Source organism: Ciconia boyciana, chromosome 2 (assembly GCF_034638445.1).
Source record: "Ciconia boyciana chromosome 2, ASM3463844v1, whole genome shotgun sequence".
In the NCBI taxonomy this organism is placed as follows: Eukaryota; Metazoa; Chordata; class Aves; order Ciconiiformes; family Ciconiidae; genus Ciconia; species Ciconia boyciana.
Genome location: NC_132935.1, coordinates 77,576,468 through 77,604,351, shown reverse-complemented (window position 1 = coordinate 77,604,351; position 27,884 = coordinate 77,576,468).

The following is a 27,884-nucleotide window of genomic DNA, read 5'->3' as shown; positions in this document are numbered from 1 at the left end:
TGTGCTTTTGGCATATGAGTATCTATTTTGTGAAAATTTTTAATTTCCTAAATAAGTCTGCTTTTCCCCGTTTGGGGGAACTACATCCTTCCAATTTCTTTGTGCCCGTGTCTGTGGCATTTGTTTGAGGACAGATATCTCAAACACACAGATAAGGACTGGGGCCAGCACAGAGGCAGAGAAACCCAACCCATTCTGTCTCATCATCCAGCCCTTCTACTAAACCTCTGCTGAGCAAAAGTCACCACACAGCATCACTAGGAATGCTGCCAGCAGGAAGAAACAATCAAATAGCTCTGTCAGCAAAGCCATAAAACCTGTTTACTACTTCTTGGGTGGGGCCAGGATTATCAAGGCTAAAAAGGTGACAGTGGTTACTGTCTTTAGTAAGTCATGTCAGTGAACACAATTTACTTAAACTGTTCTGCTTTTCATCCTTTGGCTCTGTACTACTACAATAATGCTATGACAAATATCAGATAGAAAAGCAATGTGTCATAGATTGTACATGTGGCAGTCTGACCACCTAAATCCAACATTTTTGAGGAGAAAGTGGCAGAAAAAAGAGGTAGACTTAAAGTGTTGAGAGGCAGTAGTGATGGGCAGCAGGGAGGGGTTAGGGAGTAAGGAAGGCTAGAAATATTCCCTTGGTAGAGGAGAGATTATCTACATGGGTGTTCCATATTTTATGTTTATACTGTCACAACAAGACAGACTGTCTTGTACCGGGCAGGCAATGTAAAAAAATTAATTAAATCCTTTTTTGAATGTATCACTGTTATTTTTAAAGTTTTTTTACTACCTTCCTCCCCTCCAATTCTTCCCAAAGATGTATTGTCCTCACTACAGAATTTATAAAGTTTCATTGTCCATGTCTCAGAATCATGCTGTGTTACCTGCTGACCTTGTCTGCATTTCAGACACATGTCAAAAGGAGATTTTATCATAAAGAACAAGACTTGATTCTTCTGCCTGAAAGCCATTCAGGGAGGGGAAGGGGTTTTGGTCATATTGCAAGGTGGAATGTTTCTGGAGTGTGTTGCAAAGCGTTTCTGTCATCAAACCTGCATCAAATCCTCCTCTTCCTGCTCAGCATTTGAACAAATCTGTCAGCTGCCCACAGCTTTTTAGAAGCATGGATAATACATTTTGGATGTTTCTCGTTATTTAGCTCCACAGATGTAAACAATCATTTTGACACATTGATGGGCTTTTTTACACTCTGTAGGAAATTGGCACTAGCATTGGCTTCTTTGCATAACATCCATTTTGCATTAAAGAAAGGGCATCTTTATACAAGTGAGGAACTTAGCAATCTTCAGATGTTTTCATCCTCCAGCTCAAATGACTAACAGTCAGATATACAGGAGAGTAGACACAGGTGTATACACACACATACATATCTGTGTGATACATTCAATACACAAGTCTTGAAATATTGCACAATGAATGTTCATATGATCTGTACCTTGTTATCTTACCCATTTTATCCCAGGACTTATTAAAATAACCTGGGCAATTTTAAAAAGCACTCATTTTATAAACCAATATGAAGTTGAATTTCTCGCTTTCTTTACATGACCAATGCTGAAGATATATCAGTGATCTAGTTTCCTTCCAAATTTAAAGATAAGTCACTTGTTTAAAGGTGTTTCATATTCATTAATTCTTAAGGTTCCCTCAGAGCTATGCACAGTTAGACTCCTTGGTAAAATCCTGGTCCACTCATTATCCTGAAATTTTGACATGAATTTTAACATACTCATCATTTTATCCATGGTGCCAAAGGCATCTAACTTTACAAGTGAAGGAATAAACGAATCATTACAATCTCAGTTAAAGAAAACTAAACCCAAAACCAACCAAATAAAACCATGTCTGAACATCTCAGAGATATTTTGTGCCCCTGAGAAGTAGCATGGTCAGAATGGAAAGCAGTATGGAATGCGATAAAAACTTCAGCCGACCTCATATTGTCCTAATCTATCTAACCCTTGGCTTGGTCCCTGTGCTGGTTTTGACTGGGATAGAGTTAATTTTCTTCATAGTAACTGGTATAGTGCTGTGTTTTGTATTTTAGTATGAGAATAATATTGATAACACACTGACATTTTAGTTGTTGCTAAGTAATGTTTACACTAGTCAAGGATGTTCCAGTTTCCCATGCTCTGCCACGTGCAGAAGAAGTTGGGAGGGGGCAAAGCTGGGACAGCTGACCCCAACTGATCAAACGGCTATTCCATACGATATGACATCATGCTCAGTATATAAAGCTGGAGAAGGAGAAGGAAAGGGAGGACATTAGGAGTGATGGCGTTTGTCTTCCCAAGTAACCGTTACGCGTGATGGAGCCCTGCTTTCCTGGGGATGGCTGAACACCTGCCTGCCCATGGGAAGTAGTGAATTAATTCCTTGTTTTGCTTTGCTTGTGTGTGCGGCTTTTGCTTTACTTATTAAAATGTCTTTATCTCAACCCATGAGTTTTCTCACTTTTACCCTTCCGATTCTCTCCCCCATCCCACCAGGGGGGAGTAAGCGAGCAGCTGTGTGGTGCTTAGTTGCCAGCTGGGGTTAAACCACGACAGTGCCTCTGGTCAACACCACATCACAAAAACCTTTAAACTGTAGCACACCATCAAACATTTTGTGTTTTATAATTTTCTATATTATACCTTATATACAAAAGGTGACCAAGGTAGGCAGGTAAGTCACAGGGAGAAAACAGATACCTAATAGCCCTTTAAGCCAGTAAAGCAAAAATGTGCTAAGAAACAAAACCTGGATGTTAAAACAAAAAAAGTACGTTAACAGACTCAAAGCAGCACAGGAAAGGGTAGTCAGGTTTAAGTCAAGGAGCACAATCAAAAAGTAACTAGATGAAATCTTATACCTTGTATTATATGAGTTAAGACCAAAGTTCTACTAGTTCCTTCTGAGTTTATGAATAAGCGAACACATGCTTAACTTCAAAACTCTTAAGCAAAAATAATATGTTGCACTTGTATATACTTTCAAGACTATGAATAAGCTTTAAAAACTCCAGTGAAACTACACTGTATCCTTTGAGATGTTTGATGGACATATTTTACAGATAAAAACCTGAAGTTTAGTGAATTAATTGATGTGGTCAAGTCCACGTGACTGACACTGACAAAAATGTGGCAGAAAATCCAAAACCTTTCCTTTAGCCACTAGCAAAAATCAAAAGTTTATAGGAAACAAGAAAAAACAACTCAAACCATGTGATAACTTTTGTGAGCACCAAGGTTAAATTGTGGAAGATGTATTATTTACCTGCCCAAAACAGATAACTTTTTAAACTACTATGTTATTATTGCTATTTGTTTTAGCATACATATATATATATATACACGTAGTTTTAGGGTGATATAATATACTACACTATAAGAGGGCTGCTTGTCTGGGCAATTTGAAATGCAATGTTCAAATAATAGTGGTTAAGTAGTCACTTCATTCCACTGCAAATGAAGAATTCCTAAAAGCATTTTTCCCTAGTTTCTCCTGAGATGTTTGTCTGTCTAAGTATTAGGGCTGTAAGTTACATGTCTATTAGAGGGCTGGTGCTAATTTTCATCACAGCTTGTTGACTAGGATCATTTGAAACACACTTACCCTGAAGCAATAATGCATCGTGATTTCCTTATGTCCCGTTTTCTTCTTAATACTGGACACTCAGAATTTTAAGTGCCTCTGCATGTCCTGCCTGTATGAAAGTAAGAACATGTATGTAGACTTAAAATAGTCATGCTTTTGACATGCTTAGACATCTGTGCATCTTCTATATGAGAACTAAGAAACAAAGATAAATGGTGTGATGAAAATGCAACCAAAGTGTTCAGTTTGATACTGATACAGGCAATTAAATGGTTTATAATGATTTTAAACAAAAAGTACACTAAATAACTCCAGCCAAAGACTTTTAGTGCTATTATAATAATAAAATTACAGTCTGGGCTACAGTTAGCTAAACTCTGATAATAGCTCTGCACACTCTCTCCGTCCTTGTTCTCCCTAGCCACAAATGCATGGAATAAAAGAGGCTGAATGGAGTAAGCAAAAGTACACTGTAACCTGAATATTTTATTTTTTTTAACAAATAAATATATGTTCCATAATTCATTGCTATTTATTGAAGTTCCAGTTCTGCCACACTTAAACAGACAGAAATATTTGCTCCAGAGTGTTTATATCTTTCAGTGGTGCTACTTACTGTACAACACAGTGAAGGAAGGGTGGCAGAATCAAGGGTACATTATTTTCAGTAGCAGATTTCATATTCAGTGTCTAATCAGTACTCCAGCTCAACCGTCCGTAGCTTTCTGCCTAATAGAGACAGCAGTGGGCACTTTTTTGGTGTTAAGTTCACATTTAAAGTGAAATACTGCATATATTGTTCTATATATGGCACTTGAGAACACAATAACCATATAAGCGATTTCTGCAATACTTTGGCAGAAGGATAGGGATGAATTGAATTTATTTCAACAGGGAATACTTTTGTAATCCCAGTTCTCACTCAGAAAATAAAAACATATTGCTGAACACCTAGGGAAATCACCTAAAATGTACATACATCCTGGAGTCTAGAATCACGGTCACAGTTGCCAAGTAACTACTTTTTCAGAATATAATAGATCTGATTATGGTCACTTTTCTTTGTGGATAACTGGAAAGAAATGGAGAAATGCCTTTCCTAGAGGTTCACTGTAAATACAGCATGCTGAGTAGTCTTTTTTTCAAATCACTGTGGGCTAGGCAGAACTGTAAAAACAGTTTAAGAAAGAGGTGTTGCACACATTTCAGTATATTTAGATTCAAAATACATTGTTCTTTGGACCCTGTTCATTTCCTCCCTGTTACCTCCTTGCTCTGAATGAATGGTAAATGAGGGGTTTTAGAACCAGTCAGAAAATGGAATTTCCATCCCACATAAATATTGGAATTCCAAACAATGCTTCAAAAAATTGCCAAGAAATAGAATTTTCCATTAAACTAAAAGGTTTCATTCCCGTATTATCTTTTCTGCTACACAACACAGGAATTTTGACTGGAGAAAGATACATTTTAAAAGGAAAAACTAAGTCAGGGAGTAATGAGAGAAGTAATTTTTTTCTTGCTTTAGCATGCTGACCATCTGACCAACATACACTCCTGTCTTCTACAAATAGGGAATTGTCATTTGGTTTGTGAGGCATTGGTGACATGGAATAAAAAAAAGTCAACAGTAGGACACCACATTAAGTCAATAACTTCTTGCATCAAGCAAGTTATGAATTTCTTATCTCCCTCATAAATCATTTTAGCTGTTCATCCTGTTTTGCTGAGCAATGCTGCAAAATAATTCCATAAACAATCACTAATAAGATTACAGCTCTGAAGGGTGCAAAGCTACAAAAGATAGGCAAAGGAAAGTCAACATTTTCTTCATAAAAAGTATGTAGGGTTTTTAGATATAAATGTAATAAAATAGTACTTCAAAGGGTGAAGATAAGTCATACCAGTTAAGAGTAAAAAAAATACAGAACATTTTCTCTTTTATGTTTTTGTTTTTAGGACATGTAGGAATTCAACGTTAATGTCTTATTTCCATGAAGGAATTAATGTTATCTATATGCCCTTTTTCTTTTTTGACAATATGTTACTTCCCTGGAGGTTTACATGAATTTTTTCATTGTACTGTGGCTGGCAGCCACTGTATCTCTGAAAAAATAATGTCAAAATGTTAATTACCGTGAGTGGTATTTAAATAAGCTGATCTGATCTGTTATATTTCAATTCCTTCTTTCTGAAACACTAGCTGAACATCAGACTGCTCCATTCTTTAAGTGCCATATGTAACTCCTTAATTATTTCACTGGGTCTGTCATGCCTTGTATCCATATTTTGCTTGGGTAAAACACGTGTGGATACAGGCATTTATTTTGCAACCATAACCATGTCTTTTTTAAAGACATATGGAACTTGTCTAATCCAGTTTGCTCATGATTCTGTCTTTGCATCACAAAATTCAGTACAATTCCTTTTTTGTGTGTGTGTGTTGAGACAGACAAGAAGAAATGAGAGGAAAATAAAAGGGGAATAAAAGGAGGTATGGTGAAAATTTAAAGCTATTTCCAATCATGAATACTTCCTGCTAAGATTTCATTCCCCAGAGAGATACAAACAAGACAAGTGTTTTGATTAACATCAAGAATATTTCAAGCAGCATTATTTACAAAAGTATGCAGGGATGACATCGCATAGTAATGAAGGATCATAAAATCATCAGTGTTGATATGGAAAAAGTATTATTGCCCTTCTTTCTTTAAAATAATAATTCTTATATTATTTTTCATTGATCTATTATCATGCCCTGACACAAAACAAAATAACTTTTCCACAGGAAGCTTCAAACAAAGCTGAAAATGAGAGAGAAAGTTTTCATGATGCAAACTTAAAGTTGGTCTCAGATTTAGGCACTAAAATCAATAAATTAATTTTAAAATACAATCTTGCTGGGAACTTTTGATTCTCACTATTTGAAAAATGCAGAAATGAATTTCGTAGTGGAATTAAAAAGACATTAAAAAGGGTGATGACACCACTTAATTTTCATTATTTTCCTCAGGAAACTGAACACAAAAATAATTTGAGTAGCTCTGAATATACAACCCTCAACATTCAAGTATAGATGAGAAGACCTAGTTTTTCAGCTTCTCTCTTGTCCGGAACTAACTGGGATTAGCTGCAGTTGGACAGCACATCCCACATGGCATGCATATGCTGCACAGGCATGTATGTTTATCCTTATGAGAGGACTTCTACCAGTAAGCCCTTCTCTCCCACCACCTCTCCTCTGTTAGCAAATTCTTATCTTGTAATCAGAGAATTAACTGGTCATTGAAAGAACAGAACAGAAATGTCAGCTTGTTCTCTCCAAAAATGGCATAGTCAACAGACCAGTGTCTTGCAGAGCTACTAGTACTGGCACACTGCAGTTCCACTAATGTACAATAGCAACTTGATTTCTCTCTAACCTCTTCTGAAATCTGTATTGTTGGGCTTTTTACCAATTGTACCTACTTTCAAAACTCAAAGAAAATTGTGTAAAAAAAGGAGGAAAAATTATTCTAGGGCTGCAGAAAATGCTCCACAGAGAGAATTAAAGAACCCAGTCTGTTTAGTTTAACAAAAAGAAAATTATACCCAATTAAAACTAACCCACTGACCTCAGCTCAGGGGTGGCTGAGTGAGGTGTAACACCTGATTGGCTTCATATCAAAGGGTTAAGGGATCCCACTGTCCCTGTTGATCTCAAGAACTCTGGATCATTTCATGCCAGATTATTTTCTTCTTCCACCTGCCATGGTGGGAGTATTCTTTGCAATATATTTCCTAACATAAACATATAAATACAGCTGAAACTTATCATCTACATGTCAGATTTCATTAATTCATTGTGAATCTCATACCATTGACCATCAGATCACTTTCCCCTGTCGTAGCATGCATATACCGTGTACTCACAAAATTTCCTTCTCTGATCCTCCACTTCGCCGTGCACCTTATAATCAGTTCTGTGAATCTCCGGCATAGTTGTGTTTCTGCTGGGTGTAATCCCAGGGTAGAACTGATGGTGTGATGCTGCACAGTGGCAGAAATGCTGGCCTTTTCTGTATGACCACTGTAGTGTTGGGACTTCCATCATGTAAGATATAACATTAAATAAATACGTTTATGACAGAGAGAAGCTGGAGAGCATGTTCAGTCCTTAATGTTATAGCAGTGCCTCCTACTTTAATGATTATCTATTATTACAGTATTGATTGTAAAAATATGATCAGAAAGAGATTATTTAATCGTGTAAGAGATTGAAGTGCTTGGGAGACCAAGAACAAAATGTAACATCCTCCTGTAGTCATTATGTTTGTGCTAAGAATGGAAATCAATAGTAAACCTCTGGAAGAAAGTGAGTCTCTTTATGCCTGTTATTCTCAAGCTCGACATTAAACAAGTGTCACTACAGTCAGCGATGTATTTCTTTCTCAAATTAGTAGTCCATATGAGTCTATATTCTTCTTATATGTAAGTCCATATGCTTTTTGAATAACATGCAGATGCAACTTTCGGACACACTCCAGTTAAAGCTCTTCAGAATATCACCTGGTCAGGGTGAGCTCACTGAATGATTTAATATGGAGACATTTTAACATGTAGAATTAATGAACAAAGGGAAGAAATCAAGCTTCTTATTCAGCTAAATTTCTTTCCAGCCATATTTAAATGATAATGGTCCTCAGCACTTGAAAACTTAAGAGCTAAAACATAGCTATTATGCCATCATTATGGCAACACTATCAGTTAGAATAGGCTAGCTAAGGAGTTTATAGTTTCCATCACTGAGGGATTCTACGATCAGACTACCCAGACATCTTTCTGGAATGGTCCAGGTATAGTTGAATATTTCACTCTTCACTGGTTATATGGAGAACCTAGTGAGACTAGCTTTGAAGCCTGTTAGGTGCTAAGATTAAGTGCTGTGATATCCCCATAATTGCAACACTTAGCTTCTTTTCTGTTTTGTTTTACTTTTTCTTTTCGCTGAACTCACTTTTTTTTTTAAAATGTTTTCATTTGGAAAAATAATGTATAGTTCAAAAAAATCACTTGCTCATTAAAAAAGATCCACAAAATAGGTCTAATCAGCTAGCTTGACTGAGATTGTAATCAAGGTCTGCACAAGGAAATTGGATCAGCCAAAAGACTTAATGTCATATCAGAAATCAGTGAAAATGTGGGGAAGAGAAAGCAGCTCTTAAGATTATCTGTGCTTGAGTTGTTTGAGCATCCAGAACTGTAGGATGGCTATGATAAGCAGCAGACCAAACAGAATGGAAGAAACTAGTTGGAGTCAGTTGTGCAATGGGCCCTGGAGGCCGACACATCAAAATGTCCTGCTATGGCTTTCTGGCCACCCATTGTCAAACATTTCTATTTTTTATGGCATGTACTTGGAAGAGACCTGGAAGGGCTGAACGCTTTGAGAGACTCTGCTCCAAAGTAACCTTACTACAGTGTAAACGTCTTTTGAAGCAAATCCCACTAAACAGACAACATATATCTGGAGAGAATATTCTTGGAAAATTGGGATTGTAAGTATTTTTTTTCAGTTTGCTACTGTAGACTCTCTAAAGTAGATATTTCCTTGATAGGTCTTTCAAGTTCCCATTGTTTAAATAAAATATGATTGTCTTTTTTATTTTAGAAATAATCCAATTATGGAAACTGTTGGAGTATGGAAATGCAAATGAAACAGTGGCTAGAAATTTAATTTTCCCCCTCAAGAGCTTAGAAAATTCTTTTGTGGGAAAGGCATGATTCAAATTAGCTCAGTAGTAATACTTTTTAAATTACAGGCTGCATTTTGAAGATGCTACTGTTCAGCTTTTAAGCATAAACTCATTCAAATGCCAAGATCACATATAGTAACTACTTAATTTTCATTCACAGTTCTCTTGAATATATAAAACATGGAAAGCAGAATATTGCACTTTGTCGTTTCATGGTAAATTCATTATGTACTCTAACTGAGTTTTAAAGTGTGCCTTGTTTTAATAAACACATAGTTTGATTGAGTTTACTATGATCTTGTCATTCTAGTAGGGCAGAAGGATTACTAACTCCTGCATCCTGAAGACTGATGTGAAAAGGCAAATGATATACACCAAGTCTGGTAACTTGATAACATCTGATTTTGTAGCTACGGCCTTTCAGTCTTTAAATTATGACATACATGCTTTGTTTGAAAAACGAATGCAATATATAAATTTTATGTCTGATTAAATGAGAAAGAGAAAGATGATATCCCTGATAGCAAAAAAATAGGTTATCTTATTTACATACCAACCAATGTAGTAACTATTGCTGCAACAAATACTAAAAGTTAACTTTCTTTTATACATAAATGTTGATGTGCTTACAATGATTTCATCATATTGGGTATTAAATTAGACCCAAAATCGCCATCCAAACTTTGGGATGGTTTGTGCAAGTCACAAAAATTGGGTTCAAAATGACATAATTATACAGATTTTCAATAAGCAATTTTACATGGCTTCTTTTAGCTTCACTGGAAAAGTACATATCCAATACAGAAAAAAAAAATCTTAAAAACAAACAAACAAATTATTATTTTGAACCTCAGAAAATCATTAGACTGAAGGAATATTTTCTTTCGTATAGAAATTCACTTGCTCCATCTCTTTAATTTACCTATGTTATTGCAGAGTAAGTTAGAATGTAAAAGAGATTTTATTAGGCTCTTCATGTATTGTTAAATGTAATTGGTGTGAGTGCATTCATCTTCAGAATTCATGTTTTCTTGCATTTTCAGAAGTCTTCTTTAAAGATTTATTCTGCATATGTACTGATTTGTGACTATTTCTGAGAGGAAGAATTAATGGAAGAAAAATACTCAAAGGCAAAATCAGTCTCACAGCTGATGAAGAATATTGCACAACACACAGCTGGTATTTTGCATTATTTAGAAGACAGACTGAAATTCTGCTGGAATTAATTTTTTACAGTTGGTGTACTGATAGCCACAACTGGAAAAGGATCCAATATTTTTGTTTCTTTAATTTAAGCCTGTAAGTATGCAGAAAATACCAAGAATCACAAAGTTAGGATTTAAAGCCTCACCAAAATTTTCACAAAGGCATGCAAATATTAAGATTTGAATTATCATATTATTGAGTTAGATTTCATTTACTCAGTTAGGCTCCAGTTCTCACTGTTTCCCAGATTTTCCAAATCTGAGTCTGATGCAGTCTACTGGACTTAGAAACTTCAACAGTCAATTTCTGCCTGCCACTGAGCCCAGTACCATTTAGAGCACATAACAGTTTGAGCCATGAAGTTCAGATCCTCAAAGATGTTAATTCCCAGCAATGGCAATTAAGGTCCAAAACACTTTTAGGAGTCTGCACCTCAGTTCCTCAAAGTACTCAGCCTCTCTAACTGGTCAAGTCTTCCCCCATTTACTGCCTTTTTCTGCTGTGTCAGCATTACAGCAGTCTTGAAGGCCAACAACTGGACTGAAATGGAGAGCAGCTGACCATTCTTAAAACTGCTATTTTATCTCCTGGAAGAGATGAAATAAGCTGACAGGCTGGTCATTTGCTTTTCAATAGCAATTGGAATAAACATGCAGAAATTTGTGTGTGTTTGTTGGGAGGGGTGTTAGCTAGTTCTTTCACTGTTAGAGCTTTTGTCTTTCTGGATTTCCTTTTTTATTAAAATCCTAGGAAAAAAAACCCCACACAGCTGTGCCATTCATTCGCTCTTGTTATCTTGTTATCTCTTGCTTGTTTGTCAAAAGCAGAGATCGCTCATGTCATGGCAGCAGTGAGCAGAACCCGTGGAAGCTAAGCAGGTCGGGGTACATAACAGCACCAGCAATGAAATAGCCATTCTGTTAGGGAGAACCTGGCTGCTGGTCTCAGCTGGAAACTGACGCTGTTTCACTATCAAGGTCAAGAATAGGACAGTGGCCTAGCAGCAAGTGGTGGTCAAATGTCATTGGAAGAGGAAGAAAAGACACTCAGACCTGTAAGGCTCCCAGCCTCCATTCCTAAGAGAAAGGAAAAAAAGCAGCAGAGGTTGGTAATTTCCTCCTAAAGGCCTCATCTATCTACTGCAGCTGACATCCTAGCATGTGCTGCTTCCAGAGAACTCAGCTCTTACAAATCACTGTAAAGTGGATGAAGTTCATCTCTCACAGTGATCAGAACCCCATGTGCTCTTCTATTTGTGTCATGCAGTTACTTTCAGGAACAATCTCAGACTGATCAAAAGTGAGTATCAGCCTGGGAAGGCAGGAGAGTCGTATGGTACACGTTAATTTTCCTAGTTGAAGATTAAAAAAGATTAGGAATCTAGGTATTCTGGAGAAATATGCATATTCCAGGACACCAGGACAGCTTTGGCTCCCTTGACCATTGACATGATGTTCCACATACTCTTCTACATGGAAAGAATACCCCAGAACATGGAAAACAGTCTATTTTCTATAAGGGGATGTACTTATCTAGTAAGAAAGGCTTAAAACAGAGATCAAGGGGAAGAGATAGTGTGAGTGACAAAAGTCCATAGGTAAGCATAAAAACAGAAATTTGAATAAGGGTATCAAGATTGCTAGAGTGGGAGGGGGTTAGCATTATTCAGAATAGGATCCACAGAAAGACAAAAACAGGAAATAAAAGGTCAGACTGCTTACTTATGTATGCTAACGTACAGTATACAGGGAAAAACCAAGGGATTTGACAAGATAACTAATATGACTGAAAGACTAATACTAAAGGAATACAATTTGTTCAGAAAGACAAAGAATGACCACAGAACTGTGTCCTTTGCAATCCTGAGACAGCGAAAGAGTTATATAAAAATTAGGTAGACTCCAGTGCAGAGAGAGAACTTGTAGACACTATCTAATGAGAACAAGGATTAAGGGATAAAGCAAAGCCTAAAGGAAAAATACTAGGGTCATAAATTAACCCTAGGCAGAGAGGTAAGAAGTGATGTAGGAGATTTACTAGGTTAAAGTATAAAATCCTCATTGACTCCACCCACAAGAAGGAATTATAAATACTGTGGACACCAGATAACTTACCAAAGATGAAAATAAAAGAGCAGCAGGAACATGTAACCAGATGAAAAAACAAACAAACAAAAAAAACAGGGCACAGAATAAGGTGCAGCTATCAAGCAACTACTTTGGAAAAAAGAACTCATTCTCTTATTGACTTACTATAATAATTTCATACTTTGAAATAGGTCTTTTAATTTGCTCTCTTAGTTGTAAAAAGGAAAATCAAGGACTACTCTACTCAATAGAGAGGAAAATAGTTTGTAGGTGAATTTGAGCATGAAGGTGTTTCATGCCTTTTTTTTCCTAGCAATCTTCACTAAACAAGCCAGCTGTGATCAAGTGACTAACAGGATTAAGATGGTATCTTCCCAAAATATTCTGAAGGATATGATCAAATAAACTGTTTGCAGCTACCTGGAAAATAAGGAGGAAGTGACATGCAGATGGCAGCCAACATGATTTTTTTTTTCTAAGAATAATTTTTGTCAATCTAATCTAATTTCCTTCCGGACAGGATGGCAAGGCTGGGCAGAGAGGAGAGAAGTCACTGTTGTAATTTATCTTGGCTTTAATAATACTTTTGATATTCTCACATGATCTTCCCATAAATTATACAAGAAACACAGTCTTGATGAAATTCTTATAAGGAGGATGCAAAACCAGTCAACTAAGTAGTATGGAAGGATATGTTAAGTGGGGTTATGCAAGTTCTCCCATTGCTTGTCTCCTCTTCAATAGTTTTATTAACACCTGAATGTTGCAATGGAAAACGTGCTCATTAAATTTGTAAATGACATAAAAATATGATCTCAATGAACAATATGGGCAAATACAAAGTACAACATCTAAGCAGGAACAATGAACTGTTACAAATGTAGGATGGAAGGCAACTAACTAGATGACTCCCGCTCAAAAATGGGTCTGAATAGGTTCTAGAGCATCATAAACTGAAGGAGTTTCACACTGTTTTTTAAAAGGCAGACATCTTATCAGGAAGCATAAACCAGAGCACGTCATGAAGTAATCCTGCTTTACTTATCACTGATAATGCTTCAGCTGAAGTAGAGCACTGTGTTTCAGAAAAGGGATGGGCACTAATTGGAAATAATCCAGAGGTCACAGTAGATCACAAAGTAATGAGTTTAAATACAGCAAAGAAGATTCAAATTGGATATTGTGAGATATGTGGTAGCAAAGATCTCTTACCATTATCACACATAGAGGTTGCCTAGGAAGGCTGTGGTCAGTGAAGGTCTTTAAGAAGAGATTAGGAAAGCATTTGTCAGGAATGACACTGGCAGAGTTGATTATGTCTTGGAGCAACAGGATGAACAAGGAGAATACCTGAGGTCCTTTCAGCACTGTACTTCTGCGATTCTCTGTGTTTTTCTGCAATTTTTTCTAATGACCTCAGTTTCTTGCTCTACCTGAGTTTGACTCTGAAAGTTGGGTGGGTTGGCTTCAGGAGTGGTTTACTAGGAAGCTTTGCGTAAGAGTAAATAATTCTGACATCTGCAGTTTTCCATAGGTATAATGTTAGAATTGGTTGTTGCAAAGAGATATGCATGAGCTGAAGCTGCTCCTTCAGGCAGAACTATTTATGGGATGTGTCCTTCATATTTAATTTCTTGAACTGAGCACACAACTGTGTACTCAAATATTTACCTTACATAAACTCATCTCTAAGACATTTTCATCTATAGGCTGCAAGCAGAAAAACAGAGAACATGATTCAAAACCTAGCCCTATTCATTTTAACCCAGAATGGATAGCTTGAAATTGTGTGCCCCAAGGGACTATTAACAAAGATAGTATTCAAATTAGATTAAAGCTTGCAGACATGTTGTGAGTAATGTGTGCCCATTTCCCGCAAGATTAAGCTTTTCTTTTGTTCCCAGTAATGTATGACTACATGAATTAATGCAGGTATTTTATTACATATGTGGAAAAAATATCAGACTCATCATTTATCTGCAATGGAAAATACACAAGATCATGTTTACTGGGTTTACAAGCACTACTCTAGTTATCATGTCACACACTAAAATAATTTCCCCCAGAGGCTTATAAGTTAATTAGATCTGATTTTTCTCTCTCTCTTTTTTTTTTATTTTTTAGCTTTTTTATGAGTGGAATTTACATCTGTACTAGAGTAGGATAAATGCAAAATGAATGAATGAGGAAATATGTAAATACCGGGTACAAATCTATTTCCTATTCAAATTCAGTAGGACTGTGCATTTTCATAAAATTTTGATATTCTTGTTCTCTTTTTATTAATATAAGATCACTCTATTAATTACAGCAATTACATAGTATTGTCCATAAGAATGTATATATTCTTTCCCCAGTGTGATCTCAGAAATCAACTATAGAAAAGTATTTTAAGAAAATGAGAGTGAGTCGCTTTAGGCAAAGCACCATTCTCTTCCCATTAATCAATTTTCCTGCAGACCGAAAAGAAAATGTTTTTTTATTTTAGTTGCTGGTTAGGTAGATACTTGATCCTCGTAGTATAACAGTATCTAATAGTTAAACTCAATATTCTTGATAAGGTGGTAATTGCAGCAGATTATTCAGGCAGAGCAGAACAGGAATCTAGATCTGAAACCTTGAAAACTGCTGAGAAATGTAACACTTTTTGACAGTGAAAAAAAGAAGAAAATCTGAAGAAATGAGGAAGTAGGTCAAAAGGACTGCAGCATTTAGACCAGAATTAAAGCCATAAAGCTCTGCAGTATGAAGGCCTTTAACATTTCTTTCTCGAGTGAAAAGCTATAATTTTGCAAGCATGATATGAAAGCAAACTGAATATTACATCAGGTTTTAAGCCTGAGGGAAATGGATCATATATAAAAAGAAAACATATCAGCTGAAAAACTGTAGGAGACAACTAGTCTATCCAGCTATAGCCAGTTCAAAATGTTTCAGAGGTCAGTGTCAGATACAGACAACAAATGGCATAGAGCACGTGCATAGGAAACTATTTATACTTCCTGTCTTGCCTCTTTGCCTAAATCCGATTTAGATCCAAGATGAAAGTATAAGCTTTCAATTTATGCCCACTAGTAATGTCTTGTACCTTGAAGCTCAGAGGCTTCAGTAGTAATTCTTGCTGGTGTGCAGAGAGAAGAGTGGCCCAGAGCTCTTCCTGTCTGATGTTCCATAAAGCAAGAAACCCCCGGTAGCATTTATTTGGGAAAAAGTATATAACTGAGTTGGCTGGTGTGCACCCGCCTTTCAGCTGAATTACAATTTTTGGAAAAGACCAGTGAAGATTTGGTTTATATTTCAACTTAGGAGGTAATAAAACAATGACTGAGCCATGGGAGGAGCAAGAAAAGGGTGTGGAATATGCTTTTAGGTTGTCCTGGCACAAATTTCAGTCCCATGTTATGTGGCAGGTGAGCTGGCAGGCCCAGTGCTCCAGGTCCCCATCATGAACAGATACTTGATAGTATCAGTTCTCTTTGAGGACTCACATGATACTGATTTCTTTTTAGACTGGTGGTACAAGTGCAGGGGTTTTTTTGCAATGAAGCGATATAGAGATGCATCTGGCTATGATACCAGTGATGTAACACTGACAGCTTTTGGGTGAAACTTCACAGAGAAACAGTGATTCCAGCAAGGCCTCCCAAGACAATACTAAATACAAGTGATAATTCTTATACCATAAGAAATGGGAATGCTCACAAATGAGACCTTGCAGTACTTCCACTGCAGTTAGTCTGGGCCAAACTGCTGACTCTGCCTACCCAAGACAACAAAAACTGATTGGAAACACAGAAATAGAGGAGCAAGAAAGGGGAAGAAAAAATGTAATTAGTGGAGAACTAAATTTAAAACAGTTCTAAACTGTGAATGAAAAATCTAACTGAATAAATAGATAGTTCTTGTTCCCTAATAAGTACTGTGTTTCCCAAAGAAAAATGTTCAGAAATACGTTCCAGAAACCTGGCATATGAGAAATATTATTTAGCAAGGTTATCCCAGGGGATTTTGGTTTTGTGGATTTCTGTGTGGGATCCCAATTGCTATTATTTGTCACATTTTCAAAATAAAATCTTAGATAACATTTGCAGTTGGTAGTATCTAGGTGAATAGTAATGTAAATAAAATAGGCTGCTGAGAATTTTCTATAGGAATTACTTAATTAAGCTTAAACTTTCGGGGGGGCGAGGAATATAAATTTAGAAAAGAACCCACAACAATCTATCATCAAAATTGAAATAATACTTCTTTTTTGCTCAGGTGACTGTTAAATTATATTTTCTCAGTGTGACACATTGCCTAGTAAAAATAATAGTTCAGTGCAGGTTTCCTGTTGAGTGCCATCATAAGAAGCTCATGAATGTCAATGGATCAGGTACCAGCCAACCTCTACTTGAATTCCAGTGAAGCTATATAGCTCACAATAAAAAATTAAGTTCAGGACTGAATGATCTTGCAACAGAATTCATCTCAATACATTCAAATGAAACATTTTAATGCACAAATACTGAAAGTTTCCATTCGGAAAAAAAGCTTCAAGATGAAATATGTAACCATTGCTACACTGAAATGTTTAGTAATTGAGACTTGTTTGAGGAGCCTGGTAAAGGATATTTTGGGGGATGGGAAAAGAAGCTGCAATTTCCCTCACAAACTATAGGTTTTGATCATTTCCAATAAAGTGCTATGGCAAAATTCATTAGAGTACTCCAGCTAGGCATTTTTATGGCCTCTTTGGGAAACATAAACACTGAGGTATTATGGAAGTACTCAGCCTACTAATGGCGTGTATCCTAACAACTGACAAAAGCAGATCATTAGAAACTGGCAAAACTTAGTGGAATACTAGCAAACTTTTCTATTCACTTGCCATTTAATATAAATATTTTGGAAAGCAAGGCTTGATTTGAAATGAATTGGGATATGAAAGAAGATAGAATATGAAGAACTAGTTAATGCAATTAGCTTCAGATCTTAGGGCTTTTAAATCACTAAAATCTGTTAACAATTTTTACCATGAGACTGTCAGGGAGGACAAATATTCGAGGTCATTTACTTTGTCTGTTCCCATTGAATATGTCCACATCCCTACTGATGAGTAACACCATTCTAAAGATAGTAGGAGCAGCTGTGAATTAACTGAATGATTTTTAAACAGAAGAAGAAACTGTTAACAGCCAATGTATCTGCTAAGCAAAATCTAATTTTAAGGGTTATTTTTTCCCTCTTTGTTATAGCATAACTTTAGCTTCACTCTTCTAGACTAATTTCAAAAAGAATATGCCTATCTCATAGCTACGAATATGGGGCCATATAAAAACTGTGGCATTTTCTGAAATAGTTCTGGCACGGTTACATTTCTTGAGAAATATATTAATTCTGTTTGCATTTAATGCAATTTCCATATCATAATAGGTTTCAGCACATAGGAAATCTGGTTTTGCTATGAAGGCTGCTTGTCATGTATATGCCAGATGAGGAGTATTTGAGATTCAGTAACCAGAATAATTTTCCAGTTAAACAAGAGCACTTTGAAACAATGGAATAGCTGCTGCCTAAGGGAAAAATCACCTACTCACTCGCTGTAGGATTTTGAAGTGATTAGCTGAAAATCCCCAGCAGAAATGAGGGAACAAAGAACTAGAATGTTGAAAACAGGTTCTTGTGGACTCTGGAGCTCATGGGTAGCAAAACGTTCTCTGAATGAAGGAAATATTATGAATGCTGGACATTGGTAAGCTCACAGGAGCATATTGTAAGAGCTAACAGATAACTTATGACTAGAAAAATATGACTGTACAGAGGTCATTGGATGCAGGAAAGAGGAACTGCAATGCCTGTATGCTTTGTTGAAAATCTAAAGAGTGCTCAAGTTTAACAAAGACTCAGAGGAGGAGAACAGCACAGTTCTTTTCAATATCAGATTTGACCTTGATGTATAAGGGCAGGGAGCTATATGGCAATGTAACAATGCAACACACTGCAAGAGCCCATGCCATGTAGCTTTTGCTGATGGTCGCTGCAATCTGTACTTGCTTTCTTTTTTAAAACCTGTGTATCTCCTGCACTGTGTCCATGACTGAAATGGGGCACAGAAGTTCTTCTGCAACGTTTGTACCCTTACTTTTTTCCAACACCTGTTGCTTATGTGTTTGATTGTAAAATAGTGTGTTGGGTTGACCTTGGCCAACTGCCAGGTGCCCACCCAGCCACCCTTTCATTCCCCCTCCTTAACAGGACAAGGGGAGAAAATAAGATGAGAAAGCTCATGGGTCAAGATAAAGAGAGGGGGGATCACTTACCAATTACCTTCACAGGCAAAACAAACTTGACTTGGGGAAAAAAAAAAAATTATTGCCAATTAAAATAGATTTGGATGGTGAGAAACAAAGACGAAATTAAAACACCACCTTCCCCCCACCCCCTCACCCTTTTTCCCAGGCTCAACTTCATTCCTTCATACCCAACTCCTCTCTCCCTCCAAATGGTGCAGAGGGGATGGGGAATAGGGGTTGTGGTCAGTACATAACAGCTCCTCTCTGCCACTCCTTCCTCCTCACCCTTTTCCCATGCTCCAGCGCAGGCCCTCCGCAGGCTGCAGCTTCCTTCAGGGCTTATCCACCTTCTCTGGCATGGTGTCCTCCATGGGCTTCAGTGTGGATATCTGTTTTGACATGGTACTCCATGTTTTGCAGCATGGATATTCGCTCTGGCTTGGTCCTCTCCACTGGCTGCAGACAACCACCTGCTCCACTGTGGTGTCTCCAGGGGTTGCAGGGAAATCTCTCTTCCAGCACCTGGAGCACCTCCTCCCCAGTCCTTCCTAGTGTTCACAGGGCTGTTTCTCACACTTTTCCCCTCACTCCTCAACAGCATTTTGACCTTTCTACACATGCTTTCCCTGAGGTGCCCCACCAGTGGCTGAGGGGCTCAGCTGTGTCCTCCAGTGGGTCCACTGGAGCTGGCAGGAGCAAGTTGTGTCCCGCATGGGGCAGCCCCAGCATGTCCTCATAGAGGCCACCCCTACAGCCCTCTCCCCATTGCCAACACCTTGACGCCTACACCCAATACAAGTAGCCATTAAATGATGGCTCTGGAGGAGGGTGTGACTAGGGAAGGGAATGAGAAGGCTCATTGGTGATGGGTAAATAGAAGAATATTGGAGCTGAGCTTCAAGACTCCATTGGATGTGGGAAGTGTTCAGGCAGCACAATTAAGACCTATGGCACAATTGCCAAGAGACCAAGCAGCACAATTAAGAACTATGGCAGGAAATCTCAGAAGCACCAACTGACCACATTAAAAGGTTGGTAAAGAAAGGAAAATGAGAACAGCAGGAACAGAAAGAAAGGGAAAATATATTTTAAAAAAAAGTTCTTAAATTCCTGTTATCTTCAAAGACTTATTTACTTATTTTTTATGTTTCCAGCAGAAATTATAAATACAATGTATTTCAAATGCTAAAATGCAGGATTCAGACAATGAAAACACAGCGGCTTTATTTTGAACTCTATTAATCCCAAAGCACAATAGCAATCAGGGATCCCCATGTATTTTTTTAATCCCCTGCACACTTTTGGTGTAATAAACTGCTTTGCTGGCTTGTTTGTAATACATTTTGTGTTACATTCTGCAGCCTGAGCAATTACTGAACTCATTTAAATTCTAAGATAAGCTACTTTTCTCCCTTTTTAAGCATGGGGTCTAAAGGAGACACTGTAAATACTGGGGATTCTGAGGACTTGAGAGCTCGGCGAGTTTTCTGAGTTTACTAAAACTTTTTTCTATAATTTAAACTCCTTTCTTCAAAAAAGCATTCAGTTTAAGCATAACCTTTTTTCCCCCTAAGTGCTTAAGCCAGAGCTCATTGAAGTTAATGGAAAGACTTCTGAGTGCTGCATCAGACTTGAAATGGAAGTCTATGCCCTCTATTACTGACGAAAGCTCTGCACACACAGAGCTGCCCAACGACAGCTATTTAATGTACTTCTCTTTCAACAGAATTTCACTCTGTATCTTCCACTCCCTGCTTTTCCCCGTGCTCTCTGATTTTGTTTTCCCCTCTGTCCCTTCTTGTCTCTTTCTCATCCTGCTTTTGTCAGATTTTGTTCTATTGACTCGTTTTTCTGTCACCATATCTCTACGTGGAGAGCAAATAACACACTGTCCAAAAATAATTTTCACTTCCCAGGGCTTCAGCTGGTTCAGGAAGAAGCAATATGAACTTGCTTAATACCTCCATCTTAATGACTTATCACTTGTGAGTAATAATGAAATTATTTAGAATGGTTTTAATCGCAAGCCAAGATTTTTAAACTTGAATGTCTAACCAGGCTTCTAAACCCACATTTAATTACCTAAACAATCACTGATTTTCGAAAGTCCTAAGCATCTAGCACTTTTTAAGTGTGGTCTTAATCTTAAGAGCCTAGATAGATTTAAGAACCCAATGTTAATCACCTGAGTTAGATTTAAGAACCCAGTGTTAATTACCTGGGTTTACATTGTCGGTGATTCAACCAGACCCATTTATAAAAGAATATCTCAAATTATCTTTTTGAACTCCTTATAGAAATTATTTGTATGCACAAAGAGAACCTGGAAATTTCCATATTCTGAAGTCTGACTGCAACTTTGTTGGGTTTTTTTAATAAAGTTCTCTGTGTGGTACACCATATTAAAAGCACTGCAAAATGAATATAGCAAGGAATTTTTTCTGTGATTTTCATAAAAAACAATGGGAAAACAAAGTGAAATGCCAAACCATGCTGTATTCATAACCATGCAGAGGAAGTTCCCAGATACAATGCATCTCCAGCAGAAAAAAAATGTATATACTAGTTGTTCTTCTGGTAAAAATATTTGAGTTGCACTATTCATTTTCTTCTTACTATTTTCCGTTAGTATTTCAACAAAGTGATCTAAATGGCTATACTTTATAGTAAAAACTATAAAGTATATAGTTTATAGTATAGTATATAGTAAAAACTGTAAAGTACATATCAGAGAGCATGATTTAATACTTTCATATTCTGTACTTGTCTAAACAAGATGCATATCAGTGGATTTTTCAATGTGTGAATACAGATTTTTCTGGGAGGTTGTGGATGCCACTAAGTAGTCAAGCAACACAGAAACTCACAGGTAAAATTAAGGAAGAAAGAATTTGGTAGAATTTGCTTTTCTTAGTCACCTTCACCCTTTGCAGCCTAGAGAGATGGAGACTACAGGTTGCAATCACTGTCCTGGCAGATAGGATTTATCGTTCCTTTATGGGCAACCCAGGACCAGTGTATTCCTGCTCTAAAAGTCACAGCCTTTCAACCCTGACTAAAAGGCATCCTGTGACAAGAGTGTTATGAAGGTACTACAGATTTTTATTAGGGAGAAGTTGTGCTTTCAAGAAGAAATGCTTGTGTGTACAGTAACATGGGGAGACGGAGTAGACATGTCAGGGCCCTCCCTGTGTGCTCCTAGGGGCTTTGCAGCCTGCCCCAAACACTCGGGCTGGGGCTGGTATGGATGTGGGTGACCAGCCAGCCCTGCTGGGGAATAGCCACAGAGCCTGAGGTAGATGGCCAGGATGGAGTTGGGTGGGAATGGGATGCACGACACCCCTTGGGGCCTCCTCCTCACGTGTGGCTGCTCTAAGCTCACACCATGTCATGGCCATGCCATGCCTGGGCTTCTCCCTCCCCAGCCTCAATGGGTCAACTTGGTATCCCAGCCAGGCCTCTTTCCAGTCACCTTTCTATGCCTGTGCCCAGCGTTGGCCCCAGTCAGGTCAACCCTGGTCCCCAGTTTTGGTGGGCTGTCCCTGGCTTAGGGAAAAAGTTGCTGAGAAATCCCCCATAATTTATCCACGGGGTCAAACATGGAAGTGGGGACAGGGGACACTAGCAGAAAGACCGTGCACATGGCAAAAGACCTGTAAGGTTATCATCTTCAAACTAGTCTGACCCTTCTTCAAAAGAGGGATCACAGCATCTGGCTGTATGTGCAAATACCCCCTGATTTTTAGTGAGAGGAAGATATTTGTCAAGTGAAAGCTAAAGCAGTAGTGTCATACTCTTCCTGCACAACATGAGCTGCTGTCACAAGGTTTGTATACGTGGAGGTCAGCCAGGACAGTGAACTCTTTAGATGTGTACTACTGGAAATGTGCAAAGTACTACTTAGTCTATTTTACTTTAGCTGTAATGAGGCCCAAGACAGAGCCTTCCACTTAATGAGCAGTGATTAGAAAGTCCACTCACTAGGTCCATGCAATCATATTGCATGTTGTATGTGTTTTTTTAACGTGAATCTTTGTCTAACTGGAACCATCAATTCTTTTAATACAGGCCACTGAAGAGAGCTAAAATTAATTGGAAACAGAAGTCCATCACCACCATCCAAGAAAATTGTTTAAAGAAATTGTTGAATTCTACATCAGCTGAACTGGTGAAAACGGGTCCTCTAAGTAGTGAGTGATACTTTTTTGCAGCCTACAAATATAATCTTCCTTTCACTTGTCCTCCTCACAGAAAATCTGGGTTTGTCCTTTGACAGGCCCAAGAGAAAGGACCACAGCAGGTGACTTACCGCTCTTCCATTGGATCTACATAATGACTTTTCCTTAGCTACCAGAGTTTGGCCTCCTAGTTCAAAGCTAAATGCAGCTAGTAACAGCTGGTATGAGACATAAAGTCTAAAATATTGATGGGCGACTGAAAAACACGTTGAAGAATGAGGTTCAGGATTGCTTGAAGCACCTTTAAACAGCCACTGTAAAACAAGCTAAGATTCCTCTGTGCTTCAAGTATTTTCTTAAGATCATTTTCTGTTCCTGCATTTAGCCACTGAACTTCATTGAAACCTCACATTCTTTCTGCTCTATAAATTGTACATTTCTGCTGTAAATTCCTTGAAAGCACATTCAGAACTACTACAAAAGTTATGAGCAAGCACGGAAGCAATCTGTTGATGGACACTACTGTTTCACTAATTTCAAAATTAGTAATGAAAGAATGATATTGAAGAAAACAAAATGTTGCTTTGACTATAAGGAAAATGTCTATACCTTTCCTCTTTTAAACTGTCATAGTATTGACCACAGAAAGCTCATGGGTTAAGGAGAGCCGTAATTATCAGGTTTTGATGTTCAAAATCATATTCTTGTGAACAAGCTATTTTCTTGTGGAGTTCAGCTGAAGTCCTCTCCATCTTTAGCAAAAAAATCTGTCCGGTAGATTTTAAAGCAGGAAGGGACCATTGTGATTCTCTAGACATTTTTGTGAAGATCAGATTGGAAAACTAAATTGAGACTACCATAACTATTAACATGAAAAGAATTATTTAACCTAGTGTTTCGCATTGTAATGGCCATGACCTATATAACATTCGGGTGTATAGGTGAAATATTGAGGTCTGTTGGCAACATACTCTTGTATTCTTCATTTCATGCAACCCTTTCTTGTACCATATCGCATAAGCAGCAGAGACAAGCATAAAGATTCTGCAGATTATTTCATCATGAAACAGTCCTAACTATGGTAAAGTCACATAGGGATAAGATAATAATAGACTATACATTTCAACAGCAATGAATGGTGACAGGCTTTACACTAAACAAGCCCCGTGAAGAAATCTCGCTCTGAAAAGGGAAACAAACTGGAGAAGAATTTCTCCTTTTATGTATTTTTTAATCACAGTTGCCAGATTATATTCATTAAATAAGACACATATTTCAGGTAGCTGAAGGATATGTTTCTAACTATATATGCATAAAACATTGTGTGACATTTAGCTTTAAAGCATTCACAATACTCAAAGGTATTGTTTTAATTATATAAGTGATATTTTTTCTTTAATCTGTTGAGGTGATCTGACTTATCAGACACAAAAAAACCAAAAATTGGAAAGGAAACCTGGCAGGTGTTAGAGCTTACATTCAGCATAGGAGAAGGTAAGGAGTGATCAGAAAAAAAATTGGCCAAATCATGACTTGTAGATGAGAAAGCAGTTTCCAAGAGAACATTCCAGCAGTGACTCCCACACAAAAGATGAACAAAACAAAGGTGTTTAAACAGGGAAGGGAAAGTAAAGTGTCTAATGCATGTAAATTATTTTACAGTACACACAAATTACTAACCCATCTTATTTTTTTGAAGGTGATAAACTTTCTGGAGAACTGCTGACTTCAGAAAACACTGGGAAAGTCAACATATCTGAAAAGGCTGTGGTAAAAATAGGTATGAAAATTGAAAATTTGATCTTAATTTCTCTGTTCCTCAAAGCATATCATGTAGAAGATGTGTAATCATTTTAATTTCTAACCAGCAGATTACATAGAGGCATACTTTAAAATGTGCATAGTTCTGCAAAACAATATAGAATAATAAGCAAAAGAAAAGTGTAGAAAACCGCTAATAATGAATAATATCTGATTTAGCATATCCAAATGGGAAAACACTACGTTCCACCAGTGAATACAGAATAGCACATTAATCAGGAAAAAGTCTAATTGAGCTAAGTCTGAACAACACAGAATTTCTGTGAACACAGTCCAGGAGTGTTAGTGCTTGATAAAAACAAGTAAATAAATATTTACTTTTATAAAATTGCTCCACTCTTCTTAGCATTCAGTCTTGCTATAGCAGTCTTCTCTCTGTTGTGGAGGGCTACTGATATATCTCTTCTCCCAGCACAGCACCTTGGGGTCAGAACTTGCATGATCAGATGCTGATGGCTACTTTTAATCGGCATATGAGGAGAGAGCTGTGCTGATTAGCAAATCTTGATGCCATTATCCAGTGAAGCTGACAGGTGAAGTTCACCCTTGTGCAAGAGCTGTAACACAGTGTGAGGATGTGGTGAATATATCTGAAGTGCATTGACAAACAGATATCATTAATCATGGACAGCAGTCTCGTTAAAATCATCGGCCTGCATTCCTTTTCTAACACATGAGAAATCATGAGCCCTTCAGTCTTGTGTTCTTCTTAATTATGCTGAGGTTTATGAAAGAAAGCTATTATACTAGATTTCCCAAAACATGATTATTATTTTTTTTACACACTGCTTTTTTCCCTATGTTCGAATGAGAACAGAAAGATTACAGCCCAGTTCAGCTAGAGCAAGAATGTCACTACTGTTTCTAGCAGGAACACCTTTGTCTTATAATAAGAAGCTAGACATCAAATACATTATGTTTTATGAATTTGGGGTGTGATTTTGTGAGATCACATGTGTGATCATGGGAAGCTTATTATTATTCTGTTCTCATTAACCTGTTGTCTTGCACCAGAGAATCAAAGAAAATTCATATAAATGTAGTTAATTCTTGTTGTCACTGTTTAGTTCCTACCTTATTGCTCTCAGTGACAAGCCAAAATTTAGTATTTCTGTACAGTTATGTATTCAGCAATGACCCAAGAGAAATGTCAATCCTTTCTCACTCTGAAAAGCAAAAAGACTGCAAAGACAAAACATAATGCACCTTTTGGGCTTGCTTGGCTTATCAGTGACAATAATATGAGGGGTATTTATTATTTGTCTTAAAGAAACATATTTTTCTCTGAAGAAGTACAGCTCCGTTGGTAAGTGATGTTTGCTGTGGAACTGTTCACTTGTAAAGCTCTGGGACCTGGCATAGAAATAAGTTAAAAAGCCTCAAGTCATTTTGCTCCTTTTCTTTTTGTAAAATCAGTTTTTAAGTAATGCAAAAGAAAGATCATAGCTATGCTGAAAATACTTGGAGGCCAGTGCTTTGAGGATCCTTTACTGTAGTTAATCTCTCAGACTCTTGCTGTCACTAGCACTCTTTCTGAAGCATTTCGTAATTGGCTCCCTGAAAGTTCAGCTTCTTGCCCTTCAGAGAGCAGCAGCGTGGCTGCTGTCAAAGAAGGAGCCACTTAACTCAGGGTATGATCTTAATAAAAATTCTGTCTTTCCAGAGGCATTATTGAATGTACCTTTTTTTTTTTCCCTCCCTACTTTCTTTCCTATGTTAAGAAAAAGGCCACACGAGCTTGGAGTCCACGGAAACCTTCCAAGCAATTCCTGTTTAAAATAAGCAGTCTGGCACTGCTCTCATGTACACTGGTGTGATGACTATGGAACTGTGATCCCTGAGGTGGGTCATTCCTCCTTGGAAATAGTTTCATGAAGCAAGCGCAAGAAGAGAAGCAGGGAGGAGCTGTGAGCAACTTTGCTTCTCAGGCTATGGTTTCCAGCATAGCTTAAAGCAGCCCCAGACCCGGTCTGGTTTCACCATACGGTAGAATTTTTTAATCTCAGAAGGGACTGTTATGATTTCGTATGTGAAGAGAAAGAAAAAACACTTCTGTGTCTTCTATTATACAACTGCCACAGAACAACTTCACTCAATCTACCCCTGAGTATTCTGTTTTGATTTTAGATGACAGTATGAGCCAAACAGTTTCTTATCCAATGTCATTGCCCCCAAAGTATTTGCAAATGTTGATTGTTTGTAAAAAAAAAAACTGTCCAAGAAAAACAATTTAAAAAAAAACCAACTTTCTACCTGAGAGTCATAAAATTACTAGTCATGTGGCTAGTTGCAAAACATTTACCTAATAGCCAAAGATATGAGAGGATGGATTGTCCTTCTGAGATAATTCCTTTTTGTTCAAAACACCTAAATATTCCTTAGTATACTGAAATACTAAGCCAGAGTGTGACTCAGTGATTCTCTTGCCTAGAGGCTGGAAGATTTGCCTTGCTTCCAGTGACCGCTTCACTATTTAAAATACAAAGTGGAACATTATCATCAGAAGGGACTGAGATTAGCCCAGGGACCTCTATGCAGGACGGCCAGCCTTTCAATCTTGAGCTGCATGAGATTCAGAGGCAGATCAAAGAGATCTGCCACACAGCTAGCAGCAGAGGGACTCTGTCATGGGAGCTTCCAGATGATCCAAAAGCCCAGCGACAGGAGAAAGCCATCCAGCCACAGCCACTGAGTCTTGATTCAATAGGTCATCACCTGGAGTCTGCAGCATGCACAGCAATACAGAAATTGCTAATTTGCCTTAGCAAATTTTGGTGTGCTGTTCATAGGCCTGGGAAGACTGGACAACTCATAGCACAATAGTTTGGACATGCTCCTGTGAGATGGGTGTTGTGAACTTAACTCATCTCAGGCAGAGAAGAGAACTGTCATTCTCTTACGTAGGTGAAGTGCCTAACTAACTGGTTTATGGGGCAGAAAAACATTGGTGTTTCTCTGTATTTTGTG